At 36.7% G+C, this 22,819-nt stretch overlaps 2 long non-coding RNA genes and 1 other non-coding gene across 6 annotated transcripts in view; 2 read left to right on the top strand and 1 right to left on the bottom strand.

Moving 5' to 3' along the window:
• The window catches only part of LOC138152927 (uncharacterized), a 101,952-nt gene extending 90,657 nt beyond the window's left edge, over window positions 1-11,295 (bottom strand). The window contains exons 1-3 of the long non-coding RNA XR_011166243.1: window positions 11,159-11,295; window positions 4,782-4,911; window positions 4,025-4,073 (exon numbers count right to left, since the gene is read on the bottom strand). This is a non-coding gene — a long non-coding RNA (uncharacterized lncRNA). The remainder of the gene's footprint in view (window positions 1-4,024; window positions 4,074-4,781; window positions 4,912-11,158) is intronic.
• The window catches only part of LOC138152926 (uncharacterized), a 66,632-nt gene that overhangs the window by 18,440 nt on the left and 25,373 nt on the right, over window positions 1-22,819 (top strand). For 2 of the 4 annotated variants that reach the window (XR_011166242.1, XR_011166238.1), the window contains exon 2: window positions 11,205-11,326. This is a non-coding gene — a long non-coding RNA (uncharacterized lncRNA). Of the gene's footprint in view, window positions 1-10,835; window positions 11,026-11,204; window positions 11,777-22,819 lie in introns of those variants that run through there. The other 2 variants (XR_011166239.1, XR_011166241.1) reach the window with 2 other exon arrangements.
• Window positions 2,130-2,234, top strand: LOC138153373 (U6 spliceosomal RNA). The gene has a single exon (XR_011166355.1). It is a non-coding gene; the product is annotated as a U6 spliceosomal RNA (small nuclear RNA).

The raw sequence follows: 22,819 nt of genomic DNA, 5'->3' as shown, positions 1-22,819 counted from the left end.
AGGGAGGAAGGGAGGAAGGAAGAAAGGGAGGAAGAAAGGAAGAAAGGGAGGAAGGAAGGAAGGAAGGAAGGGAGGGAGGGAGGGAGGGAGGAAGGGAGGAAGGAAGGAAGGGAGGAAGGAAGGAAGGAAGGGAGGAAGGAAGGAAGGAAGGAAGGAAGGAAGGAAGGAAGGAAGGAAGGAAGGAAGGAAGGAAGGAAGGAAAGAAGGGAGGGAGGGAGGGAGGAAAGGAAGGGAGGAAGGCAGGCAGGCAAGCAGGAAGGAAGGAAGGAAGGAAGGAAGGAAGGAAGGAAGGAAGGAAGGAAGGAAGGAAGGGAGGGAGGGAGGGGGCAAATAAATGCAGAAGTTAAGAATTCTTGAAAGAGCAACCCTCTCTTCTAAGAACAAACAAAAATGTACTTTTTTGGAGGTATTTTTTATTCATGTCTAGGGCAGACTGATTCACAACACAAATGAATATTGGACCTAAGATGACCAAATTAGCCTTATTTTAACAGGCTTTCATATGGCTTCTGTGTAGTTCATGAACTCTATTACTAAAAAACAAACAAACACATATGAGGTCTCTCAGTCTTGGTGCACTCTGTATAAAGGGTTCATGGAATATAAAGTCATAGTCCTTGAGGAAGATGATACCAAAAATGAAAACATCTTGGTTTTTAAAGAGCTGCATGACAAAAATTTGAGTAAGAAGAATTACCTAGAATTTTGGAAGTGAATAGAATCAAATCATCTCTAAGCAATCTTCAAGTTCTATGACACTTTTATGTAATACTTATGAATGGTAGAAAGAGGATTTGACCTTAGTTTGAATCCTACCTCTGTTGCTTGCAGGCTGTGTGACCACAGATAGAGCATCTGACATCTCTCAACCTTGCTAATAGCTCTCATTTATGTAGCCTTTTAAGGTTTATAAGTAATTTTCCTCAAAGCAATCCTGCAAAAATACATAATTGACGTATTATTATTATCAAACCCATTTTAGAAATTACAAGTCAAGGCCAAGAAGAGTTCAATGACTGGAGAAGACATGTAACAATTAAGTATCAGTGCCCACGATTGAAACCTAGTTGATCTAACTCCAGATCCCTGAACTTTATACTACAGCACAATGAATGACTTAGGTTTTTTTTTTTTTTAATATAAAGGGCAATATTTGCATGACCAATCTGACAAGATTGCTTCAGAAAATAGAGTTCTGTAAACCTTAAAATGTTATATAAATGTGAGTTATTTGTATGGAGACACAGGAAAACGGATTTGATCGATATTTTATGGCTGGTGGACTTGGAAGAAATCCAGAAACTCAAACCCAGGACTAAAATTTTCTGACTTGAATATCAGAGCTATGATGTCAGGTTGGTACACTGGGTTCTCTAATATATAAGGAATCCCTACCTTAATGAAAAAATGTAAACTAAGATCAGAAAGTTGGCTACCTGATACCAAAGACTATGCATTACTATTTATTAGAGTGTGGTTTGTGTATAAGTCAGGTTAATGCCATTTTCCATTACTCCAGGACAGATTCTTTTCAGATATAGCCAGCCTCTTTGTTCCCTCTGGCCCTTGAACCTAAGATGTGGCCATGAAAGGCCATGCATTGACTGCAATGGCACCAGCTGTTGCTACTTATGTTTAAAGACAGGGACATATTCTATTTAAAGGAATTTTCTCAAGAATGAAGTTCTACTTTGACCAAAGGAATGTCCTGGGAGGAAAAATAACTTTTGGGAAGTCAAGCATTTTAACTTCATGCTTTATTTTCATTGTAAGTGATGCAATCAACATAATGCCATAGTCTGATTCCCCTGAAGCTACTTACAATCCACTCTCTCTTCTATCAAGAGAGAAAGAGAGAGACAGACAGACAGACAGACCTCATGTCAGTTGGTAAATCAAAATTTAGTCTTACATTAAGAAATATAAAAAATAAAAAGAACTATGCTATTATATTATTAATTTCTCTTGTTATATCTTTCTTTTTTTTTTTAAAGAAACTGATATGTAGCTTTACTGGAAAAATAGAGCAAAGCTACCTCTCAGTGACTTGGACCCATTACATATTATAATGACCAATAACTTTACACAGAAGAGAATCCACAAAATTCTGAAATATGTATTATAGGATGGTACTTCCTTCAGTAGCACATATATAGAATTGGAATAAAAGGTGAAGAAAAGCATGATCCCTGAACAAGAATGACATGAAAATCTATGAAATGTTCCATATTTTTGAATAATTAAATAAAATAAACAGGGATAAGCTGCTTATATTTAAATATGGGGAGAACATATGTGTCACCTCTGGATCCTATCAACATCAGGGGTCAGAGAGGGAGTCTAATTAGACAGAAGACCTAGGAATGGTTCTATTGTGTTTTGATGATCTTAAAAGAAGAATGGAATAAGAGGGGAAGAAGGATATATTGAGAAGGGAATGGAAAATATGATAGGGAATATTATCTAAGATAATCATAGTATGCAGGTAAAAGTCTATACACATTTACACATACACCCAATTGAATACAGAAACACATTTGACTAAAAGGTGAAATGGGAGGAAAGGAAAAAAGGGAGAAGAGGTGTTAGAGAGAGTTGATTAAGGAAAGTATTATTCTTAAGTAAAACAACCTCTAACTACAAATATACAAAGATATGTATGGGTCTTTTGAGGTAGCAAAGATTGGGAATCTGAGGGGATACCCATAAATTAGGGAATGGATAAACAATGTATGGCATATAAATGTGATGAAATTCTATTGTTTTGTAAGAAATTAAGAGGATTGTTTCAGAAAAATCTAGTGAGACCTATATGAACCAATGCAGAGTGAAATGAACAAAAGGAACAAAAAAAATTATTTATAGAATTATAAGGTAAAGACAATCTACTTTGAAAAAATTAGGAACTATGATCAACATATTGAACACCTCCTATGATTCCAGAGTATGGATGATAAAACAAATATGCTATCTACCTCCTGATAGAGATGTTAAAGACTCAGAATACAAAATGAGACATGCAAACATAAATATGCACACACATACATATACAGGTTTTTAGATATTCTCTTTCTGGATATGACCAACATGGAAATGTTTTTTGCATGATTGTATATAATTGTAACAGGTGGGGTTTGGGGTTTTGTTTGTTTGTTTATTTTTTTTGTTTTCCCTTCATTCTCAAATGGAGGAAAACAAGAAATATGGAATTTTCTGATTGAAAAATAATTTTAGGGGTGGCTAGGTGGAACAGTGAATAGAGCACCAGCCCTGGAGTCAGGAGGACCTGAATTCAAATCTGGCCTCAGACACTTAACACAAAAACTAGCCATGTGACCTTGGGCAAGTCACTTAACCCCAATTGCCCTCCAAAAAGCAAAATAATAATATAATTATAATAATTTTAAAATAATCATTAGAAGATAGCTCAGTGGACTGAAAATAAAACATAGTACTTGGGAATCAGGACACGTAGGTTCAGACGTTTGCTCTGTCACTTATCAAGTTTTAACAAACAAGCTATTATAATCACAGACCCTAAAGACTTCTTTCTATTTGACTCATTCTTCCATCAAATAGAAATAGTACAACCAGCCAAACTAATGAGTTTATCATGCCCCTATATAATTTGCTCATTTCTGACTCTGAGTGTTGGCATGTATCATTCACTCTCAAAAATGTTTTGTCTATCCTCTATTCCAAGAGTTAAGTTGGAGCCCAGGAACATCTTTAAAACTATATTTTCATCATTGTATTTCAATATAAATAATTTCCTTTGCAATCTTATATTTTACTTTATGCATTTAAAATATTATTCCCAGTAGGACCTGAGTTCAAATCCAGCCTCAGACACTTAACACTTACTAGCTGTGTGACCTTGAGCAAGTCACTTAACACCAATTGCCCTGTCCTCTTCTCTGAAAAAAAAAAAAAGGAGGGCCAGCTAAGTGGCACAGTGAATAGAGCACCAGCCCTGGAGTAAGGAGGACCTGAGTTCAAATCCAGCCTCAAACACAACACTTACCAGCTGTGTGAACTTGGGTGAGTCAACCCCAATTGCCTTGCCCTCTCCCCTGCAAAAAAAAAAATAAAAATATTATTCCAAAGAATCCACAAGTTTCACCAAACTGCCCAAATGGTCTATGATTGAAAAAATAAATAGGAAGCCCTCTAGACTACGTGGGATCTTAGGCCTCTTCCCTCTCTGAGTTTCTGTCATTCCATGATTACATAAATGAGTCTTTAGGAAATGGAGACCCGTTTACTAAAAGAAAATTTATGATTATTTCTGTGACTCTCTCTTCCCTTTTATCTTTAGCTACATGTAATATGACATGCAATCTAACATAAGGACCTCACCAATGTATATAGTATGTATTGACTACTGACATCTTGAGTACAGTTGCAAGCACATGTACTCTAAAAAAGAGAAGTAGCAAGCATGAGAAGGTCACACTTGCTGACTCGTGCCTTGACACATGCCTTGACACATGCTGCCTGTGGGATCCCAGACAGTTAGTGTCTCAGGGCCCTCCAGGCTTTAAACTATAGGGCAGTTGTGTTATTAGTGGGAATCTTCTCACTGAGAGTTCCCCTATACCCCTGAAATCACAGGTCTAATCAAAAACTAAGGAAGAGAACTATTTGAGGAGATTTTAGAGTAGCCAATACTCATTTTGTTAAAAGTTTATGGGACCCTTATCAAACTTGGAGGGAAAAATGCCAATTAGTAGGGTTGGCCACTTGTTCAGAGTAAATAAGAATACTAATTTAAAACTAACCTTCAACTGAACTCTTGTGGACTTCAGGAATGCATTTGCAGTAATTTTGGATTTCAACTTCAATTTCAGTTTAAAAATCAGAAATGTTGAAATACTCAAAAGTCAGAGGCTGCTCTCATTGAATTTCCATCTGGAAGAAGAAACCATGGAGATTTTGGAAGAAATCCAACTCATTTCTGCAGATTCAAAAGGGGAGCAGTTCTAGGTAAATTTATACCAAGGTCTAGATATCCTAACCTTTCACACCTGACACACTTTTGATGAAGATCATTCATCATTGTATGCTAGGCCTTTCTGATTTGTTGAAGGTCAATAATTCTCACCCCTTTTTTCAGTTGAGAAATGAGAACAGGGCAAGTAGAAATATCTTCATGTGATGAATGGAAAACTTCTTTGGAAACTATGCGAAGGTCCTTCTGCAGAAACTAGTGATCATTTAAGGAATGGGTCGCAGGAAGGGTCTTTCCCCTCAATTGACTAAGATGAGTTTCAGTGGATACAGAGCAGAGAAAAAGCTGGGCTTTGGGGTAAGTGCAAGGATCACACCATGCGATTTGCAAACACACAATGATTCATTTTCACTTTTTTACTATTACAACGATGGGGCCTCAAAACAAAAACATTAGGCAACCATTTCACAATATTAATAATAATAATAGTTTATCCCCAGGTGTCTGTTTCCTTCCTATATAATGTCTGCACAGGATAATGGCTATAAATTCTGGTTATTTTACTACTCTGATCCCTCCTCTTCTATCATTTTTGATGATAGATTATTTCCACAAATGTTGTGAATTATATTCCTAAAGAAAATAATGAAACTAATAAAGTAAAATGCAAATAATGGAGATAAGACCATCTCTGTCTGAAGGTAGTATACCTCTAAGAATGTACATATTTTGTGTCTATAGAGAATATTAAAGAAATCCATTATATTCTTTCTTTATATCCAATTGATGTCCATCTAATTATATATGAGCATCTGTTTTTCTATTACAAGTCTTCTGTTTCCCAGCTACTTTTCTTAAAATGTGAACTGCTGAAATGTAAGAATCATATGTTTTTATTGTACTACATGCTGTATTTACCAGTGATGCAAACAAGATCATGTAACTGTATATTCTTAATTGATTAAAAAAAGAAATTATATTATATATAGTAGAGCCTACTTCCCTCATTAAATGGCTGCTAAAGCTAATCTTCTACAAGTCCAAACCAGTTTGGTGAAATTTTTAATTATAAATAAGAGGGCATGTGACTTATTGACTCAAAATCTGGCCTATTAGTGAGGAAAGTTTGAGTTCCTTTCCTTTCCCTGATGTATACTAACTGTGTGGACTGGGGAAAGTTGCTTAACCTCTCAGTAACACAAGGAACTTTCTTTTGTTTTAAAGTATTTATTTATATTTTTTTAGTTTTCACCATTCGCTTCCATAAGATTTTGAATTTTAAATTTTCTCCTCCTCTCTCCCCTCCTTCATCCCCAAGATGGCATACAATGTGATATAGACTCTACTTATATATTCATATTAAACATATTTTCACATTAGTCGTGATGTAAAGAAGAATTAGAATCAATGGGAGGAATCGTGAGAAAGAAGAAACAAAACAAAACAACAAAATAATAAGAGAGCAAATAGTTTGCTTCCATCTACATTCAGACTCCAAAGTTCTTTCTCTATATATGGATAGCATTTTACATTGTGAATCTTTTGAAGTTGTCTTAAATCCTTGCATTGATGAGAAGAGCTAAATCTATCAAAGTCCATCACAATATGACTGTAACTGTGTACAATGTTCTCTGGGTTCTGCTCATTTTACTCAGCATCAGTTCATATAAGACTTGCCAGGTTTTTTCTGAAGTTTCTTATAGAACAATAGTATTCCATTACATTAACATACCACAATTTGTTCAGCCATTCCCCAATTAATGGGCATCCTCTCAATTTCCAGTTCTTTGCCACTACAAAAAGAGCTGCTATAAATATTTTTGTATATGTGGGGTCTTTTCCCATTTTTATGACCTCTTTGGGATACCGATGTAGAACTGGTATTGCTGGGCTAAAGGGTACACACAATTTTATAGCCCTTTGGGCATAGAAACTTTCTTAAGATATAAATTGCAAGACTGTTATTCACCTGCCTTGGTAGAGGGTGGCTCCTCACAGTAATTTACTGCAATAACGGAATCATATTTAGATAATAATTTAAATATATATATACAAAACTAGTTTTATTTTTAATATACATATTATGAAATGTAACTTGAATGATATTATTAATTGTTTTGGTTTCATATAGACAGATCCCAGTACAAATCAAAATGGGAATGGCAAGACCAACATGGAGAACACTTGTGTAAATGAATAAAAAATACTAGTAGATAGATAAGGAGAAGGTTTGACAATGGGTAGCCTCGTGTGTTAGGCAAAGAAACTTGCAATTTATTTTGGAGGAAGAGGAAACTATTGAAGGTTTAGGGGCATCTGAAAGGGAGGCTCCACAGTTTGGTTTTTAGCAAAGAGATAAATATTGTTTTCTCATTTTTTGTGACCCTGGAATATTCCCTCTGATTTCAATGAATGTCCTCTCATTACCACGAAATCATTTAGTTTTGTGGTGTTTTTATTTTTCTTTTCCATCATATAATTGGCTCAGAATAATAAAAATTCTTTTCAAGATTAAGGAGGAGAGTGCTTAGGGAAAAAAAGGAGGCATTTTTCTGAATTAATTTGAGAGGTTATAGAGAAGAAAAGCAATTAAATTCACCCATCCTTGGAAATGGCAACTTTTTTTAGGTTTTAATAAGAAAACTATTAGGTGCTAAATGCTTATGCACCAGTAAGAATGAAGAATTAAGGCAATATTTATGGTGAGGGTAGTAAAGACTTCCAAAAAACAATCAGGCATTTAAACTTTTCTGACCTCTGTCCTTCTAGAAACTCTTCCAACTGTATTTTGGAATGATTACTTAATAGCCTCAAAGATTCTTCAGCATGTCCTTCCAGTTTCTTTGCTAGTCAGGGATTTGTGGAATGAGAGTCTATTTTCTCAGTGACCAACCAGCAGGCAGACACTCTCTTAGTCTCTAGTTCTAAAAAGAGTTATACTCTAAACAGAATGTGAAAATTTGAAACAGTACTTTTCAACATGGGCCAGGGAACATTGTGGCTTAAAAAATTTGGTGTGGCAGTTTTTTGTGAAGTAGCCTTAATGTCCATGCAGTACTGATATTTCTTGTAGCTTACTAGCTAATGAAGCTGCAACATGTTAGCTGAAATATATATATATATATATATATATATATATATATATATATATTTAAATGCCTCCTAACTGATCTCCCTCCCTCCTGTATTTCCTTTCTCTACAATCTTAAACAATGCTCTCATATTAATCTTTTTAGTGTTATTCTCTCCACTTCAATGTTCAATGGCTCCCTGTCACTTATAAAACATTAGTCTGAGCTCTCTTCTTGACAATTAAGAATAAGTATGACCAGTCTTCCTTATTAGACTATAGATTTCAGGGATTCTAACTTCTCAGGGCTTCCATAGTAGTCTGGCTGGCAGATGTACCACCCACCCTACCTGCAATCCTGGCTCCAAGGTCATCATGGCTTGAACTCCCAGGACCCCTAAGGATCACCTCCAGTATTAAAACTAGAAATAAACAGGGTAATGCAAGTCTCTCCCCTCTCACCTGTCCACACTGGGCCCAGCAGATAGGAATCTCTGAAAAGAGGAGCATCTGCAGAGAAACCTGGGAAGACTTATATGAACTGATGTTGAGTGAGGAGAACAGAACCAGGAAAACATTGAACACAGTAACAGCAACAGTATGTGATGACTGATTTTGATAGACTTATCCCTTCTCAGCAATGCAATAATCTAAAACAATTCCAAAGGACACATGATGGAAAATGCCAGCCGCATACAGAGAAGGAGCTATGGAGTAGGAATGCAGAACAAAATAGACTATTTTCTTTTTTGTTTTATTTTTTTTTATTTCTCATGGTTTTTGCCATTTGTTATAGTTCTATATAACATGATTAATGTGAAAATGTGTTCAATAGGAATGTATGTATGTAATATCAGATTGCAAGCCATCTTGGGGAGAGAGGGAGGACGGAGGGGGAGAAAATTGAAAACTTGTGGAAGTGAATGATGAGAACTAAAAATAAATAATTTACTAAATTGGGGAAAAATGTTAAAAATAAATGCCTCGTGGCAAAGTTAAGTTGGGATTAAAATGTTAAAAAAAAAATTAAAAAAAAAGAGGAGCATCTAAAGAAACAGCTCAGTTCTCTGGGTTTTAAAGACTCGGGCATCTAATCAAAGGAGGCTACCCAAGTCATGCAACAAGGAACTCCACAACTTCTTTGTTAGACAAGCTGAGCATTCTCAAAGGCCCTTCAAAGCCAAGTTACGAGATCATGAGATCTTGAATCAAAAACTGGAAAGGACTTCTAATTCAACTCCTACTCACCCATTTAACAGACAAGGGAAATGAAGCTAAAGGAGATTAGATAAATTGCTCAAGGCCACATAAATAATAAATAAGCATTTAAGAAAGAATTTCAACCCAGGTTCTCTGATTTCAGTACCAGATATCTTTCCACTGTATTCATATAATTTGTCAGGCATGAGGGGGACAAAATCCTTTCTTGATAGTTTCAATCTTTCAGTGTCTTCTCTTCTATGCAAGATCAGAAACAAACCCTGAAAAGAAATCTTTTCTTATGACTATTTGGTTCCCTCTTCCTGAGTTTTCCTTTTTCCTTTCCCTACCTCTCTCAACCACCATCTTTTAATAGGGACATTTCCCTAAGTGTGAAGAGAAAAGGAAGATTAATTCTAGCAATGCTACACTCTCGTTATTTTTTTTCATGTGTGTATATTTCATGTCCTCTACTAGATTATAAACTCCCTGAGGGTAAGAATTAAATTGGATGCTTCTTTAAATACCCTAGGTACCTAGCACAGGGCATTAGCCTTGTATTTAACACCTATCCTTAAAACTGAATTAATTTTTAGTCATTCAACTAGAAAAATACTTATATCTCTGTGGTCAAAATTTAAGGTAATTAGTACAAAATATATCTTGACTCTCATATCCTTAGGAAATACAAAAGAAACCAAATGCAGTCATTTTCCTCAGGGAGTTCATGACTTATTTGCTCTGGAGGGATATTTGCAAATAAAGGTAAAAAAAAATTCTTACAAATAACTAAAAAGAAAAAAAATGAACTTGAAATTTGAGAGCAGCATTAAAAGGTCAAATTTTATGCCTGAAAAAAAAATAAAAATTTTAAAGTCCTTTGATTTTTTATTGACCCATAAATAATTTTATTTAGCATGATGCAAATGAAATGTTGCAGAGGTTTGGCTGATTAGTGGCATTAAACTCAGACTGTTTGACATGATTCCACAGATTAGAAGGTTCTTTTAAAAAGTAACCTCAAATGTTAATAGTAAAGATGTGCCTACACTGACTCAAATGTTGGAAGTGGAATGTTCAAAACAATATCATGCTTGCCCCTGGTGGAGTGATCCCTGAACAGAATCCTCATTTCAAATTACTGTTTCTCATACAATGTGATATTTCTCCAGTTTTAGAGAAGTCAGAGCAAAAAGTATAGGTTGCAAAAAAGTAAATGGACATGGAAACAAAGCTAATCTGTTTAATTTTTCCCAGATGTATGAAGGTAATCTTGTAGGGAAGGCTGGTGGAAAGGAATGAAATCATAGTCCAAGTAGAGTTGGGTTGGACTTATTTATTAGGCATCAGGGACTCCAGTGCACTAAGATCTTGGAGGAATAAGAGATCTAAAATTTGGGGTTTTCCCCAGAATGGTGAGGAATTTGAACTATGACAGTCACATACTTTGTGTCCCTTTCCCTATTTGTCACAAAAGCAACATGGATTCAGACACTGAGTTGACAATGTCCAGTTGACTGTGCAATTTTCTGGATGCCTGATTCTATATCTAGGAACATGAAATCATTTTTTAAAATAAAACACTGCAGCAAAGTGCCCCAAGAATTTAGAGAAGCCTGTGTACTCGTGAGCAATGACATTGACAAATAGATGGCTTTTCTTCAGGGAGCTCTATTTTGAGTCCCTCCCCCCCCCAAAAAAAATGTGAAAATCTTTTCAGAATCAGCTTTGGCACCTACAGATGTGGTATTTGGAGCTGACTGAGCAGCAGCAGTCATTGGAGCCATGGTCCCCCAAAAACATGGTTTGTATTTACCTTTTTCTTTTACAAACATTTTATAAGGACAGGCAGTGATTGACTAACATAAGTCTGGGTAGGCTAGATTTCACTCCAAGTGCTAAATCAATGACACACCTCTTTGCTTTGTGTTCTCTACCTTATCTCTTGGATGACCGGAGAATTCTTTCTGCTCCTCCTTTCAGATGACCTCCAGATACAGGCTGATGATTTTTTTACTGCTCAATCAGACAAAGGCACATTGAAAATGCTTGTTTTGGCTTGATGGCTGAAGTATACCCATGATGCAGTGCTTCTCTTTGGAGAGGTAAGTGATCAGAGTCAGTTATTCCAAGGCACTTGGTCTTAAAGGTACAAGTTACTGAAAGTTGATTGCTTTTTCTCTATGGGCCTTAACTATGAGTAATATCCCCTTGTGGAAAGGCTGCTGGCTCCTGTCTAATCCATAAAACACCTGGTTGCCAGATATGCATAGTGGTATGTGAGCTGCTGTCAATTCATCTGCAGAACATCTCATCTTTGGACTTTGTGAGGCCTCAGGGTGGAATCCTTAGCATTTAAAAGAAAAAACATGTCCCACCCCTTTTCACTACACAATGATTATCAGAGAATAGCAGATTCAACATAAGTCAATCATTTCCTTGGGTATTCTTTCCAATCTGTGATAAATACTTATCTGACTCCAGGCACACTAAACATATCACGTTTCTGAAGGACTCATCAAAACTTTACTGTCTGCCAGATGTGACTTCCCCAGGTAAATATATGCAACTCCTCCTCAGCTGTGAGAAGCAGCATTCTTGCTAGGCTTGATGCAATTCATTATGGTACGAGGAGGGAGTGTTTATATGCTTAAGTAATGACGGCTGGAGATTTCTTAATGAGGCTCAGTTGCCTTCAGCTGCTTCCCAAGAATGCATTATGGTTCTAATTCAAACCAGACTGAATTCATGAGCACATGTTTCTTTGATGAATTATTATTTACGTGAACTGACAAAGGAGGGTAATTTTTCCATCAGTCATTGGGACTGAGCTTTTCATGGTCAGCAATAAATGCCTGCTCTTCTCTGTAGGGGTGATATGAACAAACAAGTAACCTGAGTGAAGGAAGGATATCAATTATGATGGTTTTTCTTGAAGGAATGGTCACTACTTTCTCTGTACAGTTCCCCATTAAAACTGGAGTTTTTAACCTTTTTTGTGTGTGTTAAGGGAACCCTTTGGTAACCTGGAGAAGCCTATGAATTCTTACTTAAAATAATATTTTAAAATGCATAAAATATATAGGAATATATGTATGTATTCATATATAAATAATGTTCAAAAATATATATTTATACATTTTAATTTATATATGTACACACATATGTATCTATTTATATGTACATATGTGTCTATCTATGTGTAGGGGTATACAGATGAGTGTGTGCATGCACACACTCTTGTGCACGCTTAAAATTATGCACATGTGTAGTCCTTTTGAAATATCCCAGTTGAAAATCACTATATTAGAATGCAACCTTCTTTCAAGTAAAGATTCTTTCATTCTTTGTACTTACATCTCCATCCCCTAGCATAGTGGCTGCTGCATATAAGTGTTTAATAAATATTTGTTGATTGACTATTCTTAATTCTTCAAGAAGATCTCTGATGCAGACATTATATAACCTAATCAGTATATTGGAAGCTGCAAAAGGCAAGTCTTTCTTCAAGTTTAATATTTAAATAGAAGCTAAATAATGAATTTTGGCCTTGTGGGATAACTCAAGGTTTCAAAATGAAAACCAAGCAGAGCACTGAGCCATGAAGGTAGAATAGAAGAAATGAATACAATGCCCCTTCTGCTCCCCAAATGCTCCAACAAAGATATGAAAATGTCCAAAAAGATAGTAATTGGTAAATCAAAAAGAAACTATCAGGAGTCTTCTTTCTAGCCCAAAATCAGAAATGTGACTGTCAGGCAAGTGACCTGGGCAGGAACTGTGGAACCGAAGTGGGCCAGGAGTATAGCTTAATCCAAGCATCAGGTCACCCTGAGCAGACTGTGAATTTATTCCCCAGAGTTCTCAGGAGAGCAATGCAGAGTTGCCAAAACCAGAGTTCTTAAAAAATGAGTAAACAGACAAGGATAAAAAAGTTATTATGATACTAGGAATGCCAAAGACACAAAACCAGAAGAGAAGAAAAACTCCAAAAATGCCCATAAGCAAAGCTTCAAGGAAAAATGCAAATCTGCTCATAATTCCTAAAAAAAATATGCAAGTTGTTTATTTTGTGGGGTGGGGTGGAGAGGTTAAACTGATACTATAAATGAAATGACAGTGATAGAGGAAAGAATTTCAAAAGAAATGAAAGTTATAGAGGAGACACTTAGAAGAACTAACAATTTAGTACAAGAAGAACAAAACCTTAGCCAAGCAACAGAGTCCCTGAAAATTAGAATGTACCAAAGAGAAATTAGTGACTTCATAAAACAACAGGGAATATTAAAAACCAGGTCAAAAGACTGAAAAATAGGCAGCTAGAAAGTAGACAAGATAAGACCAGAAGCTAGAGGAGGGCAGAGTCAAGATGGCAGAGTAGAAGCAGGACCTCCACTGGGCTCCGGCTTCCACCTTCCCCAATCTATGTAAAAGGGGACTCTAAACAAACTTTGGAGCTGCAGAACCCACAAAATGACATAGAGAAAATAACCTCTCCCTGAGGACAGCCCAGCAAGCTGGCAGGAATTGGCCAGCACAGAGCTCTGGGACCCCAGCCCAAGCCCACACTGAGGCTTTAGCCCCAAGGCGGGCCTGACCAGCCTTCCCCTGAAGGACCCCAGATCAGCAGCAGCTGTGGCCGTTTCCAGAATTGTCAACACATAGATGCAAAGGACAAAGTGAGAAGTCAGTGCAATCTGGACTTTGGGACCCAGTAAGTGGGAGTGAATGGCTTTTGCCCCAGGGAGAGAAGCTACACAGCTTCAGCTCCTGGCCTGCAGCCTGTAGGGGGACCAAGCACCAATCTGAGGGGTAATCACTCTTGCTTTAACCTACTTGGATCTGGATTGCAATCTAGGGTGGAGGTCCTGGGGTGTGTGTCTAGCCTGCCAGAGTGTGTGGAGACCTCAGAGAGGGTACCCATCTAATACCTCCGGCAGCTGAGAAAACCCCAGTTTTTGGGACAAAAGCTCCCCTGTCTGGTGGCAGAGTCCTACTGTGGCAAAAAACCCAGCAGTCAAGTGACTGAGGGGCCACATGACCAGGCAAAGGAAACAAAGCAGACAGAAGATTCCAACATTAGATTCCTATTTTGGGGACAAAGGGGAGCAAAGCATGGAACAGGAGGATGACAGTGAAGTCAGAACTCCTGCACCAAAAGCTTCAAAGGAAAATATGAGCTGGTTACAGGCCATAGAGGACCTTAAGAAGCAAATAAGAGAAGTGGAGGAAAAATAGGGAAGAGAAATAAGAATGATGCAAGAAAATTATGAAATGAGAGTCAACAACCTGACTGAGGAAAAAAACACCTTAAAAAATAGACTAACTCAAATGACAAAAGAGGCTCAAAAAGGCAATGAGGAGAAGAATGCCTTAAAAAGATGAATTTGCCTGATCGAAAAAGAATCTCAAAAGCTCAATGAGGAGAATCATTGCTTCAGAATTAGATTGGGGCAAATGGAAGCTAATGACTTGATGAGAAATCAAGATGCTGCTAAACATATCCAAACAAAAAAAGAATAGCAGGCAATGTGAACTATCTCGTGGGAAAAACCACTGACCTGGAAAATAGATCCAGGAGAGGGAATTTAAAAATTATTGGACTACCTGAAAGCCATCATCAAAATAAGAACCTAGAAATCATCCTACAGGAAGTTCTCAAAGAAAACTGCCCTGATGTTTTAGAAGCAGAGGGCAAAATAGAGGTTGAAAGAATCCACAGATCACCTCCTGAAAAAGATCTCAAAAAGAAAACTCCTAGGAATATTATAGCCAGGTTCTGGAATTCCCAGATTAAGGAGAGAATATTACAAGAAGCCATGAAGAAACAATTTGAATATTGTAGAAACACATTCAGGATAACCCAGGATCTGGCTGTTTCTACACTGAGGGATCAAAGGGCTTTGAATATGATATTCTGGAGGTCCAAGGAGCTGGGAATAAAACCAAGAGTCACCTACCCAGCAAAACTGAGTATCATGTTTCAGGGGAAAATCTGGTCATTCAGTGGAATAGAGGACTTTCAAGCATTCTTGCTGAAAAAACCAGAGTTGAATAGAAAATTTGACATTCAGATACAAGAAGCAAGAGAAGCATGAGAAGGTAAACAGGGAAAAGATATCATAAGGAACTTATCAAACTTGAATTATTAAAATTCCTATGTGGAAAAGCAATAATTATAACTTATGAAACTTTTCTCAGTATTTGAAGGGAATAGAAATATATATATATATATATATATGAGGTTGTATGGGCATATGAATACATATGTGGATATGTGTATATATGTTTACAAGTATACATAGATAGAGGGCACAGGACCAATTTAACTTAACAGGAAGGGATGATACTTACAAGGTGAAATTAAGAGGTGACAGAGGAATATAATGAGAGGAGATGGGGAAAGACAGAATGGGGTAAATATCTCATATAGAAGAGGCAAAGGAAAATGGTTACAATGGAGGGGAAGAATAGGAAGGCAAAAAGGAATAGGTGAACCTTATTCGCATTGAATTTGACTTGAGAAGGGAATGAAATACACACTAAATAGGGTATCTCACCCTCTAGGAGAGTAGGGGGGAAGGGGATGAGAGGGGGGATGATGGAAGGGAGGGCAGTGTGGGAGGGAGGGAAGTTGGGAGCACCCATTTTTGTAAAGGGATGTGATCAAAGTAGAGAATAGAACAAGTGGGAGGTGGGATGGGAGGGAGGGAAATATAGTCAGTCTTTTACAATATATCTACTATGTTATTGTTTTGCATTAGCCACACATGTACAACCTATACTGAACTGCTTATCTTCCCAGTAAGGGTGGGAGACAAGGGAGGAAGGGAATGAATCTGGAATTCAAAGTTTTAAAATCAAATAGTCAAATAATTAAATATATATATGTACTATTATTAATACTATTTTATGTATAATTGGGAAATAAGATATACAGGCACTGGGGCATAGAGATCCACTGGAAAAGTCTAAAGGGGTATGGGAGAAAATATGGAAGACAGCAGATTGGAGGAGGGGATATCCTGTGGGACTGCTATTTTGGGGCAGTGGGTAGGAGAAAAATGGGGAGAAAATTTGTTACTCAAAATCTGGTGGAAATGAATGTTGTAAATCAGAAGTGAATAAGGCATTTGAAAAAAAAAAAGATTGAAAAATAGAAGACAATGTAAAGTACCTCATGACAGAAATATTTTATTTAAATAATAGATCAAAGGGAGATCATGCTATAACCAGAGACAGACAGATAAAGACATAGAGAGAGAAAGTCTAAGTTTCAAGATTTGAGAAATCATGAAAGAAAACTGTCTAGATCTCTTGGAATCAGAGAGCAAAGTGAAAATGAAAAGAATCTACCAGTAACCTCCTATAAGAAACACCATGATGAAAACTCCTAGAAACATTTTAGCCAAAATCCAGACCATCAAAGTTAAAGAAAACATGTTTCAAGTAGCAAGAAAAAAAATCAACTACCAAGGAACCATTGTAAACATCAGATTAGATTTAGCAGCTATGTTTATAAAGGAACAGAGAGTATGGAATATAATATTGCAAAAGACAAAAGCATAGACCCATAACAGAGAAAAATGTACCCCACAATACAGCATAATACTACAGGTAGAAAAATGACTTTTAATGAGAGAACATCAAACAATTTCTGGAAAAAAATAAACGTTGGAATACAAAGACAGGTATCAAGAGAAATATAAAAAGGCAAATGCAATTGAGGAGCAACCATGAAAAGACATTAAAAAATGTAGAATTTGTTTTCTTGTGGGCAAGAGGATTACAAAAATATCCTCTAAGTGCTACAATGTCATCAAGAGTCATAGGAAGAATGGAGGGAACGAGAGTAAATTTTTTTCTATGTTTGGATGATCTTAAAAGAAGAAAGAAAACTGAGCTGGAAGGGAAGACAATGGGAGGAATGAGAAGAACTAATTATTTTAAATAACTGGGGATAAAAGTAAAAATCTATTCAAAATAGGAAGAAGGACTGGGCCTCACTTGAATTTTACTTTCATGTAAACTAATAAAAAGAAAGCAGAAAACACACACTTCTAAAAAGTTTGGTGTAGAAATACATTAAACTCCCCAGGGAAACAAGAGAAAACTGGGAGGGGGAAAGAGTGAAAGAATAGTCAAACTAGAGAGGGATTGGTCTCACACAAAACAAACCTAAGTTCAGAGAGGGGATCAAAAAAGTAGGGACTTAAAAGAAAGAAATGATAAGAATCTGAGATTGGGTCTGAGTGAAGGGAAGAGAAGAGAGGCAGAGGAAATGCATCAAGCACTGAGTACTGAGCATATTATTTATTCAATTCCCCTTTTATGGAGAGAGCAGTGAGAAGAGAGAGGGAAAGTATGGGAGGATAGAATGAAAAAAAAATTCACAAAATTAAAAGTTTTCAAACAAACAAATCTAATCCAATGGGGATAATAGTAAAAGGGAAGCAATTAACTGGGCAAAAAAAATCTTATTAGTGAGTTTCTTTGATAAAGGTCTAATTTTTGAGTTGTATTAAGAAATGAATCAAATTATAAGTCTAACAGCCCATACTCCAGTAAATGGTCAAAGAATAGGAAAAGAGAAGAAACACAAGATATTAATACTCATATAAAACTACTCTAAATCACTAATAGCTAGAGAAATACATACTAAAATAACTTTGAAGTTACTCTTCATACCCACAAAATTTGGAAAATTGACAAAGGAAAATAACAAATATTGGCGCTGTGCTAGGGAACAGGAACACTGAGATATCATTAATGGCACTGTGAACTTCTAAAACTATTCTAGAAATTTGGAACTACTCCTAAAAGTAACTAAAATGTCCTTTAGCCCAGAAATACTTCTACTAGACTTATACCCCAAAACAGATCAAATAAAGAAAAATGTCCCATATGTAAAAGGTATTTTTGTGTGAAGCTTTGTGAAGTGAACTGGAAGAACTAGCAACTAAGGTTGTGTTTGTCAGTTGGAGAATGGCTTAACAGACTTTCATCTATGGATGAAATGGGATATTAGTATAAAATAAGAAATAAAGAAAGATGATTTCAGAGAAAATACTTTAAAACTATATGGAGTGATGTAGAGTGAAGAATTTATGCAGGAGATTAACTTTATACTATAACATCAATATCTGAAAACAAATCATTTTGAAAGACAACATAAGATCACTGAAATGTCCAATTCAGAGGACCAATGATGGGGAATGCTACCCACCTCCAAACAGAGAGCTGATGAACTAATTGGCAGAATGAGAAAAGCATTTTAGGGGCATGGCCAATATGGGAATTTGTTTTCCTTGACTATGCTCATTTGTTACAAGGGCTTTGTTTTCATTTTCATTTTTCCGTGGGAGAAGAGTGAAAGGGGAGAAAAAATAAATATTTGATAATTGAAACAAATTCATTCATTTTTAAAAGAAAAAACTAACCAGAAAAAAAAATTGATAAAGATAAGGAAAAAAGAACATCAATGAGTTCCATTGTTTATTTCTAATGATTTCAAAACAAATGTACAAACCATTCAGTTTGGTGATGTCTAAGTAGGTTGGGATGAACTCCTCCATGATAGATCATAGTATAGCACCAGTATTAGTATGTTGATGTCTTGGGTATATGTTATCATGATGATGACAATGATACTAACATTTAATTAAATCTACATGTAGATTTTCTATTTGGTAAGTTTCTGGATGATACAGGGACTATAGAAGAAGCATTAGCCAATAGCTATCTCTGGTCTCTATTTCTACCAGTAAATGGCAAATGCAGTACCACACTAATTAATTAACCATTGAAAGAGATTTTTCTCCCTGTAGGCATACCACTCCAATGAATCAAACCTCAGAACTGGAAAAAGACTAAACAAAAAGGAACTCCTCACTGATCTGCATTTTCAACTCTAAGAATATGACAATTTCATATTCCTAATATTAGGAAACCATAAACAAAATCACTCCTGTATCATAAACCTATATATTTTATCATTAGAGGGGAAATAATCTTTAAGAAATCACAAACTAATTATTAAACAAACAAAGTTTTAAGATCTTGATTAAGCATTCTCATCTTGAGCATTGAGTACCACTGTCTTCCAAAGACTTTACTCATCCTGTTCTTTGAATTCATAGGGAGGATCAAGGAAGTAACTTTTGGATATGAAGCTTGACTAGGTCAGATTTGCAAGCAGGAGGGGGGCAAGGTGGGGTGGAAGGGGCAGGGGAGGGGAGAAGGGACAGGGTGGGGAAAAGTACAGGGAGCTAAATGATTTTGTTGCCTTTTCAACAATCAATGAGATTTTATAAAAGCTGTCATTCTAGTCCTTAATTATATGCCATCCTTGTTATTATACTCACATATACTCAATACACTTGTTATTATACTCAAATCTTTGCCTCTGGGGTCAGTAGGCTATGTCTGCTGCATCACAGGCATCAGCAGATAGGGTCATGGCACTCATTCTGCTCCTGGAACTTTGCATATTTAGAAGCAACAAAAATGTTCAGCAGTGGGATGGTGTAATGGAAATGCAAATTTAAAGATCTTCCCTGCCCCTAGGCTAAAGTGCACCTGGAGCCTGGGATGGGAGGCTTGTTTTTCAGTAGATACTTTTTGATTGGCCAGTGGGTCCAGAAGGTTGTTACATTCTCTGAGCCAGGAGAAGGCTATATAAGCCCTGATGTGTAGCTTTGTTTTGGGGGCTCACTTTGAGAAGTGTTCTGTCATTTGATCTGTATTCTGGGAAGCCGTTGTCCAGGGCCCCCCCGGCTTTGAAAAACCCAGATGTGGAAACCCAGATGTTGACTGGGTATGGATGTAGTGGTTGGACAGTTTGGAAATCTGTCTACTTGATCTGTTTCTGTCTTGATAGTTCTGCCTGTATGCTTTGAAGTTCGGGGTGCTGACCTTTTTCCCCTGAACAAGGTAAACGATATATGGTTTGACTGATTAAAGTAAGCTTGTTAACCCATTTTGAGTTGCTTTCCTTTATCAAAGCAGATCCAAGAACCTGTATGGCAGCAAACCCTGAGCACGTGCTTGGGGTGCTTGCTGCTACAGGTGGCTAGGTGGCGCAGTGAATACAGCACCAGCCCTGGATTCAGGAGGACCTGAGTTCAAATCTGACCTCAGACACTTAACATTTGCTAGCTGTGTGACCTTGGGCAAGTCACTAAACCCCATTTGCCCTCCAAAAAAAAACTGTTCAACAGTGAGTACCTTTCTCTCTGTCCTTCTTTCACTTTCTTACCTGAATGAGCTGTCTTGTTTGAAAGAATAAAAATCTGACTTTCAATAGCAAAGAGAAAAAAGGAAAAGCATCTAATTCAGTATACATATGCAATATGGATGAACTCTGGTCTCTCTTTCTCTTTGAGTGTGCTATATTTCGCCCTTCCCTGAGGACTCTTCAAATCTTAAGGGAGCTGGAGAGAGGAGGCCCTTTTTTTCTTCTATTGTCTCAAGCCTCCACTGACTGTGTTCTCACAATTGTGGAGGCCACAGGGTAGCATCTCAGTTCCATGTAAATACTTAACATCAGATTAGTTTTTACAAATGTATATTTATTTCAAAGGTAGAGGAGCAATAAACAAACATTTTCCTGCAACACCTTGGGAATAAAACCCTCTCCCATATACAATCTCAGTCTGTGGGGAGGAGTATTAGATCAGTTCCTATATAGCATTAATCCCTCTAAGTTCAAGTCCAAAGCTCAATTTACCCATCCAATTTCCCAGAAATTTGGCTTCTAAGGGTTTGCTTGCTGAGTTGACTGCAATTTCTAGTCTGGAATCCTGGACTCAAGGGTCCCCAGTGGTTCCTGGGTCAAGGAATCCATTCTTTGTCCATAGAACTAAAAAAAAAAAATAAAGGAAAGAGATCAAAACCTCATGCCTATTTCTTAGAGACATATATCCAAAAAGGAAGAGGAGATAGCCTTCAGGATTTTCCTCTTGAATGTGGCCTGCTACAACCTTCTGTGAGTGAATGATTCCTTTAATCCTGGATGTAACTGGGTGGGAAGAGAGAGAGAAAGAGAAAGAGGGAGAGAGAAAGAGAGAGAGAGATTGGCCTTGTCAGTCAATAAATATTTTTTAAGTCTACTATGTGCAAGGAACTGTACTAAGCACTAGGGATACAAAAACAGGCAAAAACAGTCCATGTCCTCAAGGAGTTCACAATTTAATGGGGGAGACAACAAGCAAAGGTGTACAAGATGGTGATTAACAATAATATCTGATAATTTTTAATGTATAGCTAATTATGACTAAACAGTCAATAGAAAGAGTTTGCTTCCAACCATGTAACAGATTAGCACAGAATCTCCATGTATTCACCAATCCTCCTTTCATCCAGGAGCAATTCCCCAGTACTTCACTCATTGGTGATGTCATTTTAGGTGGTCTGGGCATTCACCAAACCCCTGCTAAATCTGCATGAGTTCAGTATGGCTTCATCCTCTAGCCATCTGTTACCCCTCTCCAGATGGCAAGAAATCCAGACAATGGTTACATAATGCTTACACTTTAAAGTCTACAAGTCCTCACAACAACTCTATGGGGTTAATGGATAAACAAGAAATATTGTTTCACCTTTCTAAGAACTACATAGAATAGTTGAAAGTGATACTTAGGTATTCAGTGAGGTACCATGGCCGAGAGGATTTTTTTAGTTCTTGAGTTACTAAGCTCTAAGAAACACTTGCTATGGATATAATAATGTAATTGAAACAGCAATAACAGTCAGTCAAGTTAATTAATTGTAATAGCCAATCTTGATCCTGGAAATATTGAAGCACACCTTCCTATTCTCAATAGGTGGGAAATTATGGGTATGGGGTGTCACATATTAAGTTCCTTATAATCACTGTGCTGGTAGTATTGGCCTAACTTTTTCTTTGTTACAAAGGAGTAGTAAGTATGAGGGTAAGAGGTGTACATAGCCAGGAAACAACAGATATAAATAAAATGTAAAGAGAGGATGGGGGAGACAAAAGAGTAAGGGAGTGAAAGAGACAGAAAAAAGAGGAGAGTTACTGCTTAAGTGCCCAAGATCACCCATTAATAAGTTCTGCCTAGACTAGGAATAGAAAAAGAGTGGTACAAGAAAAAGAATGTAGGCTTTTAGGAGCTTTTGGAAAGCCAAATCAAGGGAGCAGAACTAATAAAAAATAATTTATGTATTAAAAATAACACTGTAAAACCCAATAATTTTGAAAGACTTGGGAACCAACTATGACTCCAAAAGGCCAAAAGGATCTATTATGAAGCGTGCTACCTAACTCCTGGCAGAGAGTTGATTGAATTTAAAATGCCAAATGAAACTTATATTTTTGGATATCGTCAATGCAAGAACTTGTTTTGCTTGACTATAAATATATGAAAAGAGTTTTGTTTTTCTCTTTTCTTTTTCCCCATCGGGTAGGGAGGTAGAAGAGAAAGGAAATAAATGCTTATAAACTGAAAGAAAATTAAACAAAAAGTCAGCTGATCTCTTTTAATCCCTTAAATTCAGACATGATGCCCTGTTGAATATATAGCTATCTCTCTCTCTCTCTCTCTCTCTCTCTCTCTCTCTCTCTATATATATAT

The sequence above is a fragment of the Petaurus breviceps genome, unplaced genomic scaffold (assembly GCF_028583685.1).
Source record: "Petaurus breviceps papuanus isolate PSGF00001 unplaced genomic scaffold, PetGlider_PUasm1.0 90977, whole genome shotgun sequence".
NCBI lineage: Eukaryota > Metazoa > Chordata > Mammalia > Diprotodontia > Petauridae > Petaurus > Petaurus breviceps.
This window is presented reverse-complemented; position numbering and strand designations above follow the sequence as displayed.